Below are 9655 nucleotides of genomic sequence, written 5' to 3' on the forward strand. Positions count from 1 at the left end.
GTAAGAGGGTTGGGCAGTCATGTACTAGGTCAAGCACACATAATATTATGCACAAGGTCCCTGGCAAGGACTTAGGATCCAGCCCCCACTCCCCATACCCCATCTGCAGCAGGGATGCTTCACAAGCTGTGATTCAGGCCTGCAGGTGTCCATCTTTCTCTCTTCCCTCTCTTTCTCCCTTTACTCTCTTAATTTCTCTCTGTCCTATCTAATAAAGAAGAGGAAAAAAAGTAAAAGAAGAAGAAATGGTCAAACAGCAGTAGTGGTTTTGTAGTGCTGGCATCAAGCCCTGGCAATAACCTCAGTGGCAACTGAAAAAAGGGTGTGGAGAGGTAGGTGACTTCATGTGTACACAAATTTTGTTTAATATCTATTTTCATATTAAAATATTATTGTCCCATTATAATTGAAGACCTTGCACATACTGGTCACTATCTTATCTGTATAATTTTCAATTAATGAACTAGGATTCCAGAGATAGCTCATATTCCATTGTGTACATATTATCACCAGGCTCATGTCCCTAGTCCCCACTTGCAGGGTTGGGGGGAGCTTCCTGAGTGGTAGATCATTTATGGCAAGTGTCTCTCCCTCTTATTCTATATCTTTCATTATGATAAAAATAGAAATAAAAAAATAGGCCACTGGGAATAGTGGAATCATTGTGCAGGTACCTTGAGATACCCAGAGGGTGAAAACCAAAGAAACGTCATGCAAATGTTAGAGATTGGTCTTCTGACTGACAAACTGGATCAGAGTTCTTGATTTCGATAGCTCAACAAAAGGTCTTGCTTTGTTTTTGTTTTGTGTATGTGTCTGTGCATTTAAGAGTGATACTGGGAGAGAGACTAGAAAACCCTTCCTGCATTTGTGAGGTTTCCCTTTCATTTTTTGTTTTTCTGGGTGATTTTAGAAATAGAACCCAGGGCTTTCTGCATGTAGGCCATTCCCTCTACTTCTAATGTCTTCTCTGACTCCTTGCTTTGCTTTTATAAGATCCTTGCTTATATACATTTCAATAGCCACCTGACATCTACTTAACTTAATATTTCCTGGAGGATTTTGTTAACAATCTAGTTTTGTTTACTACAAAGTGCTCTCTCATGAACATGTCCTGTAAGTGTGACAAAGGTTCTTTTTTTTTTTTCTGAACTCTTCACAAATCTAGCTAGTTTACATTCTCATCCACACATTAGTAAATATTAGGGCTTGAGAGTTGGGTGGTGGCACACAGCGTTGAGTGGAAAAAGTACCAAGCACAAGGACCCGAGCAAGGATTTCTGTTAGAGCCCCCAGCTCCACACCTGCAGGTGTGTCATTTCCCAAGTGGTGAAGCGGGTCTGTCAGGTGTCTATCTTTTTTCTCCCTCTCTATCTTCCCCATATCAATTTCTCTCTGTCCTATTCAATAAACTGGAAAAAAATATGGCTTCCAGGTGCAGTGGATTTTTAGTGCCAGCACAGAGTACCAGCGATAATACTAGAAGCAAATAATAATAATAATAATGATAATAATAAATAAAAATATGAAATGAGAGCTTAAAATAAATAAATAAGTAAGTAAATAAGTAAATTTTAGGGCTTCACTCTTGGCCAAATGTGATAACCACTTTAGGAAATTCCTGTATCTGTGATCCGCATTGTTTTTACCTTAATTGGTGGCTATTCTATGCACTTTTTTAGAATTAACATTCTTAATGGTTTGTGAAAATATGCTTTCCTTCCTATTATTTATATAACCAACTAGTGTGAAATTTCTTTTTATATGTTAAGTTCGTGTATGATCGTTGAAAATAAGAGAGAATAACCTCTCCCTAAGTTCTATAACAGTTTTCATTCTAACCACCATTGTGCGATAGTTTCAATTACTGTATATCCTTGCCAATCCTTTTTTCTCCTTCCACATTGGGTCCTTTGATGCAGTCATGTATGTGTTAAAGTCTGATCTCACTTTATCTTTGAATTCTATTTCCCTGATATTTAGCTATGTTATATACATATTGAGGGAGTAGTAGAGAAGTCTTATGGTTAATCTGCTTAACCACCGAATGAAAGAAGACAGTTTTTCTGGTGGAAATTGGCATTGGCATGCCCTATTCAATTCACTCCAATAGTCCTGTAAAATATTTGTCACTGCTCATGGACTGTGTAGTGATGACTTTCCTAAGGCAGTTCTACCCCAGGCATTAGTGTTCTTTACTTAAAAGAAATAAATTTTAAACAATCTACTTCACAGTTCATCCAAGGACACAGAACAATTCTGTACCACAATACTGTCCCACCAAATGATGGCATACACAACACCAAAGTTCATGTTATTTATTACCTGAATGACTAGAGATTAGAAGTTCACATGAACTTTTTCAAGACTTTAGACTTTGCAGTCACACATTAATGTTGTTGCCTGATCTGCCCAATTATGAGTCAGAGAATCTCAAATCTTCTTCTTTAGGTTCAATGTATTTGCTAGAACTTTCTATCTGTCTTCATTTGCTTAGCATTTTTTCCTGTCCTCCTATAGTACGTGTCCTATCATCTGATAAAAAAAGTTTTTTTTTGGAATGTGGATGTAACTACTATTTATTAGATGTTAGTTTAATTTATTGATGAGGAAGAGAAACGTAATTCACTCTGGCATGTGTGTTGAGGGAGTGGAATTGAATCTGGGACCCTAAAATGGCAAGTCCTGCACTTTACCTGTATAACATCTCACAGGTCTGTGGCCTGTCAATTCTGTTTAGTCATTCTCTGTATTCTGTTTGTGAAGTGGGCCTATCTCTACCTCAAGCAATTATTGGTAGACAAGTACTTGTTGCCTTTTTTCTGTTTTGTAGTTCTTTTGCTTCTCCAATGCCTTTGCTTTTTATTTCCTGTGTGGATGTAGATTTGATGGCAATTTGACAATTTTCTGTAATGAGAAGTCAGACATTTAATTTTTTTGTTTTTAGATAGAGGCAGAAAGAGTGAAAACACACAGTACTGATGCTTTCTTCCATGGAGTGGGGGCAAGGCTTGAAGCTCCAACTGAGCTATTTTGCTGGTCCAGAATTCTTTTATCTATTTCAAACATTTATTTCAGAGGAGATGGAAATTTTTCCTATGTAAATAAATGGAGAAAGACTAACAGTGAGAGTGAGACTAGCCAGATCACCACTCCAATACTCCAGCATGAGACTGGGGATGAGAAAAGAAGCTTCAGGCAGGCAAGTCCTGAATCCACCAGCAGAGCTAGTTTCCCAGCCACTCTGTTTATCCTTTGCTTAAGACAGGTCTGCTTGATGGTACCAGGACATTCTCATATGACAGCTGACACTTATGACAATCTATTTGAATTTCGTTACAACTGAAGTTTATTTCAGCATTCATTTTTTCTCTCCTTCTCCTTCTTCCTCCTCCCTCTCTTCTTTCCTCTGCTTCCTCCCCCTCTTACCTCCTCCCCCTACTCCTGCCCTTCTCAGCATCCCTCTCATCCCCTGTCCCTATTTTACCCCTTTCCCCTTCCTCCTCCCAGTCTCCCTTCTACTCCTCACTCCCCCTTCCCCTATTTCCCCCAGAGCACTGCTTAGCTCTGTCTTATGGTAATGCTATGGATTGAACTTGGGCTCTTTGGTGACTTAGGAATGAAATTCTGTTTGCATAATCATTATGCTGTCTCCCCCTATTTCAGCAATTAAAAATTTTTTTAATTTAATTTTTTATTTATAAAAAGGAAACATTGACTAAACCAAGAATAAGAGGGGTACAATTTTACACAATTGCCACCACCAGAACTCTGTATCCCATCCCCTCCCCTGATAGCTTTCCTATTCTTAAACCCTCTGGGAGTATGGACCCAAGGTCATTGTGGGATGCAGAAGGTGGAAGGTCTGGCTTCTGTAATTGCTTCCCCACTGAATATGGCTATTGACAGGTTGATCTGTCCTCCCAGCCTGCCTCTCTCTTTCCCTAGTGGGGAAGGGCTCTGGGGAAGCAGAGCTCTAGGACACATTGGTGGGCTTGTCTGTCCAGGGAAGTCTGGTTGTCATCATGCTAGCATCTCAAACCTGGCTGTTGAAAATAGAGTTAACTTATAAAACCAAACAAATTGTTGACCAATCATGGACCTAAAGGCTGGAATAGTGCAGATGAAGAGTTGGGGGGTTCTCCATTTTGTAGATAGGTAGTTATATTCCAAAGGGCCTATGGCTATAATAGCTTTTTTTTTTCCTTTTTCTTTTTACCCCCGAGCCTAAAATATGATATGTAGATGGACTCAAGTTATTGTATGTGGAGATGATGTCATGGATGGGAAAAGGACCAGAAATCTGGATCAGGGAAGAGAGTAGCTCCCTATATGGGAAAAGGGTATAAATATTGTTGACTGCAAATCCCATTGATTTGTTGTTATCTGGGGTCCATATTCAGCTTAGGAGCCTATGTGACCTCTGCATCCCTGTAGATCTGAGCTCACATTCTGTGGTCATAAGTAGGAACATTCCAAGCTGCCCCAATATCAGGACCCATCTTCCTCAGGTGTAGCATAGAGTATGCTGTCCATCCTCCCTTTGGAGGATGGAACATTTTCTACTGTGGTTGATCCAAGTTGAGGGCAAGGTCCTATGGGGGCCCACAAAGGGGTCTATTGTGTTGTTCCTGATAGAAATGACCAGTAACAATGGAGAGAGGGATTTATTCGTGGTCTAGGCCCATCATGTCTGTTTGGAAATCTCAGGACACTCTAATTAGGGCCCCAGTGACCTGATACTGACTAAAGAGTCAATATTAAAATATGCCAGTTTCTTGTCCTTATTCAGCTTTTGCAGTCCTTGCTATGCTAAGGTTAACTTTGGAGTGAGTAAGAGAACTGTAATAGGAAGTAGGTGAGGAGAGTATCTAAGTCTCAGCAGACACTATTTCATTATGAACTTTATACTGACTCACTACAGACTATTGTGTATTTTTGCTTTCAGGTATATATTTTACCCTAATTTATGGATACATGTGAACATATGCTGTATCTCAGAAGACCTGGTCTATATCTAGGTTTTGGGACTTTGTTAGGAAGTGAACCTCCTGGAATGGAATTTGAGAATTCTATCAAAGGAAAGGTCTTAGCAGAGTAATGAGGGTGAAGGGTTGACATTCCATGCCTGATGTCTCTGAACATAATATGAAGTGAAGCATGCTGACATGGTACTCATTGCGTTTATTAGGTTTGGATCGGCGGATGCAATATCATTTGGTATGAATTGAGAGATGTATGCAGGAAAGTGAGCCCCACCCAAGAGGTTCCAGGACTAGGGAAATATAGGCTCTATAAAGGAAGTGGGAGGTTCCTGCTATCTTAGGGTTTAAGAAGACTATAGATAGTTATTGCTATAATCACATTATCTGGCAATTGGGTTAACTCTGAAATATCCCTTTGTTAGGATATGCTGTATTATATATAACATCACCATAATTTATTTCCTTTGACATTATTTGTATATAGCTGTGCCACTGGTTGCTTCTGTTCTCCCTGGTCTAAGCTTTTAAGAGAGTCAAAGACTCTCTTAAAAGACTTAGCCTATGTATTTAAAAGATTCATTCTGTGCTTTAAATTTGAGATATTCAATAAATTTTTCCCCTTTCATATTAATTAGTGATTTATATGAATACAAATTAAATTAATAGGAGTGTACATAAACATCATTCCCACCACCAAAAGACTGTGTCCCATCCCAGTCTCCCCCCAAACCTCCCCCCCCCATAAAGCTGAACATTTTTACTTTGGTGCCTCACTCCAAATTTAGTCAAATCCTACTTTTTAGTTTTCCTTTGTTATTCTTTATCAACTTCTGTTTATGAGTGGGATCATCTCATACTCATCTTTTTGACTTAGCTCACTTAACATAATTCCATCTTGCTCCATTCAAGATGGGTCAGAGAAGGCCACACCCATTTTCAGTGGGATTGTTTGTCTTTTTATTGTTGAGTTTGATGAGTTTTGTGTATTTTGGTTTTCACTCCTCTATCTGATGTATTTATCCCAATCCATGGTGTGTGTGGGGTGGATCTCTTTGTTACAGTGGTAATACCTTTTGTTACACAGATTTTTTCAGTTTAATGTAGCCTTCTTGGTCTATTTTTGCTTTTGTTTTCCTTGAAATTGTATTTGAATCAGTGAAGATGTTGCAAAGGCTTATGTATTGACAACTTTTGTGCATGTTTTCCTCTAAGTATTTGATGGCTTCTAGCCTAACCTCTAAATCTTTCATCTATTTGGAGTTAACTATTGTATATGATGAAATTTGGTGGTTCAGTTTCACTATGCTAAATGTTTCAACCCAGTTTCCCCAACACTATTTGTTGACTAGGCTCTCTTTTTTCCTTGTTTTGGGCTCTCATAAAAAATTAGTTGACTGTAGGTGTGGGGGTGATTTCTTGCTCTTAGTTCTATTCCACTGGTCTGTGTTTCTCTTTTGGTTCTGCTACCAGGCCATTTTAATTATAATGGCTCAATAGTATTTTTTTGTTGTTGTTGTTGTTTTTCCATTCTTTTTATTTCTCAGGATCCCATTTTCATTATCATGTGATCTCTAATTATCATTTCTTTTTTTTAATTTAAGAAAGTATTAATTAACAAAACTATAGGGTATAGGGTAGGAGGGGTACAATTCCACACAATTCCCACCACCCATTCTCCATATCCCACCCCCTCCCCTGATAGCTTTCCCATTCTCTATCCCTCTGGGAGCATGGACCCAGGGTCATTGTGGGTTGCAGAAGGTAGAAGGTCTGGCTTCTGTAATTGCTTCCCAGCTGAATATGGGCATTGACTGGTTGGTCCATACTCCCAGTCTGCCTCTCTCTTTCCCTAGTAGGGTGGGTCTCTGGGGAAGCGGAGCTCCAGGACACATTGGTGGGGTCAAAAGTCTAGGGAAGCCTGGCTGGCATCCTGATGACATCTGGAACCTCGTGACTGAAAAGGGAGTTAACATACGAAGCCAAACAAATTGTTGAGCAATCATGAACCCGAAGCGTGGAATAGTGGAGAGGAAGTGTTAGGGGGGTACTCACTGCAAACTCTAGTGTACTTCTGTTTTCAGATATATATTTTGCAGTAGTTTATGGATACGTGTGAACATATGCTCTCTCTCACAGAAACTGGTGTATATCTAGGTTTTGGGACTTTGTTACAAAGTGAACCACCTGAGATGGAATTAGAGTATACTATGAAAGGAAAGGTCTCACCCGAGTGATGAAGCTGAAGGGTTGTCATTCCACATGTGTAGTCTCTGGACACAGTCTGAAGTGAAGCATGTTGAGGTGGCAATCGTTGTGTTGGTTAGGTTATGATCGGCAGATGCAATATTATTTGATATGGATTGGGAGAGGCATATGGGAAAGGGAACCCTATCCAATGGTTCCAATACTGGGGGAAGTAGAGGCTCTATAGTGGAGAAGTGAGGTTCTTGCTGTCTTAGGGTTCAAAAAGACAATCGATAGTTAATGTTATCATCACATTATTTGGTAATTGGGTTAACTTTGAAAAGTGCTTTTGTTAGAGTTTGCTGTACAGTAGCCAGTATCTTGTATATAGCTGTGCTATTGGTTGCTTCTGATCTACTTGGTCTAGGCTTTTGAGAGAGTCTGCATATCAGTTACACTACATATATTGAGAAAAGATTCAGTTTGTGTTTTGAAAAACTTCGAGACATACAATTAATTTTCCCCCTCTCATATTAATTAACTACTGATTTATATGACTACATTTTACTAGGAGTGTACATAAACCCCATTCCCACCACCAAAAGATTGTGACCCATCCCTCCTACCCACTCCCACCCCCCACTGTCTCAGGAAGCTGCATGTCTACCCCTCACTTCAGGGTTATTACTTTGGTGCCCTACTTACCATTTGGTCAGGTCCTGCTTTTAGTTTCCCTTTCAGATCTTCTTAATCAACTTCTGTTGATGAGTGGGATCATCCCATACTCATCTTTATCTTTCTGCTTTAGCTCACTTAACATAAATACTTCTAGCTCTGTCCAAGATGGGTCAGAGAAGGTGGGTTCATTGTTCTTGATAGCTGCATAGTATTCCATTGTGTATATATACCACAGCTTTCTCAGCCACTCATCTGTTGTTGGGCACCTGGGTTGCTTCCAGGTTTTAGCTATTATGAATTGTGCTGCTATGAACATAGGAGTACACACCTCTTTTTGGTTGGGAATTATGGAGTCCTTGGGGTATAACCCCAGGAGAGGAATTACTGGATCATATGGAAGGTCCATGTCTAGCCTTGTGAGAGTTTTCCAGACTGCTCTCCACAGAGGTTGTACCAATTTACATTCCCACAGCAATGGAAAAGGGATCCTCTGACCCCTCAAGCTCTCCAGCATTTGTTGCTGCTGTCCTTTTTGAGGTATGCCATTCTTACAGGAGTGAGGTGGTATCTTAGTGTTGTCTTAATTTGCACTTCTCTGAGAATCAGTGACCTAGAGCAGTTTTTCATATGTTTGTTAGCCTTTTGGATCTCCTCTGTAGTGAATGTTTTGTTCATATCCTCTGCCCATTTTTTGATGGGGTCATTTGCTTTTTTGGTGCTAAGTTTGCTGAGCTCTTTATGTATTTTGGTGATGAGTTTCTTGTCTGATGTATGGCATGTGAAGATCTTCTCCCATTCTGTGAGGGGTCTCTCTGTTTATTTAATAGTTTCTTTGGATGTGCAGAAGCTTTTATATTTGATTTAGTCCCATTGGTTTGTTTCTGCTTTAGTCTTCCTTGCAATTAGGTTTGATTCATCAAAGATGTCCTTGAGGTTTAGGTGGGAAACTGTTTTACCAATGTTTTCCTCTAAGTATTTGATTGTTTCTGGTCTGACATCTAGGTCTTTGATCCATTTGGAGATGATTTTTGTTTCTGGTGAGATAAAGTGGTTCAATTTCATTCTTCTGCATGTTTCAACCCAGTTTTCCCAGCACCATTTATTGAAGAGAGCCTCCTTTTTCCATTTAATCGTTTGGGCCCCCTTATCAAAGATGAGATGCCCATAGGTGTTGGGATTTACTTCTGGGCTTTCAATTCTGTTCCACTGGTCTGTGTGCCTATTTTTCTTCCAGTACCATGCTGTTTTGATGATGATGGCTTTATAATATAGTTTAAGGTCTGGGACTGTGATGCCTCCATTTCTGTTTCTTTTCCTTAAGATGGTTTTGGCAATTCTAGGTGTTTTCAGGTTCCAGATAAATGATTGTAGTGTTTGTTCTATTCTCTTACAGAAGTTTGGTGGAACTTTGATGGGTATTGCATTAAATTTGTATATGGCTCTGGGGAGAATATTCATTTTGATGATATTTATTCTTCCAATCCATGAGCATGGGATATCTTTCCATTTCTTGCTATCAGTTTCTATCTCCTTGAGTAGTGACTCATAGTTTTCAGTATACAAGTCTTTCACTTCTTTGGTCAACTATATTACTAGGTATTTGATTGATTTTGCTGAAACAGTAAATGAGAGTGATTTCTGGATGTCTTCTTCTTCAGATTTCGTGTTTGCATAAAGAAATGCCACTGATTTTTGTACATTGATTTTGTAGCCTGATGTTGTTTTCAACGGGTTATGTTGTTTTTGCCGTTCTGGCTTCACAAGTGGGTAACAGACGATCAGGGACTCATGGTTGAGCTGTAGGCAGT

This window comes from Erinaceus europaeus, chromosome 3 (assembly GCF_950295315.1).
Source record: "Erinaceus europaeus chromosome 3, mEriEur2.1, whole genome shotgun sequence".
In the NCBI taxonomy this organism is placed as follows: Eukaryota; Metazoa; Chordata; class Mammalia; order Eulipotyphla; family Erinaceidae; genus Erinaceus; species Erinaceus europaeus.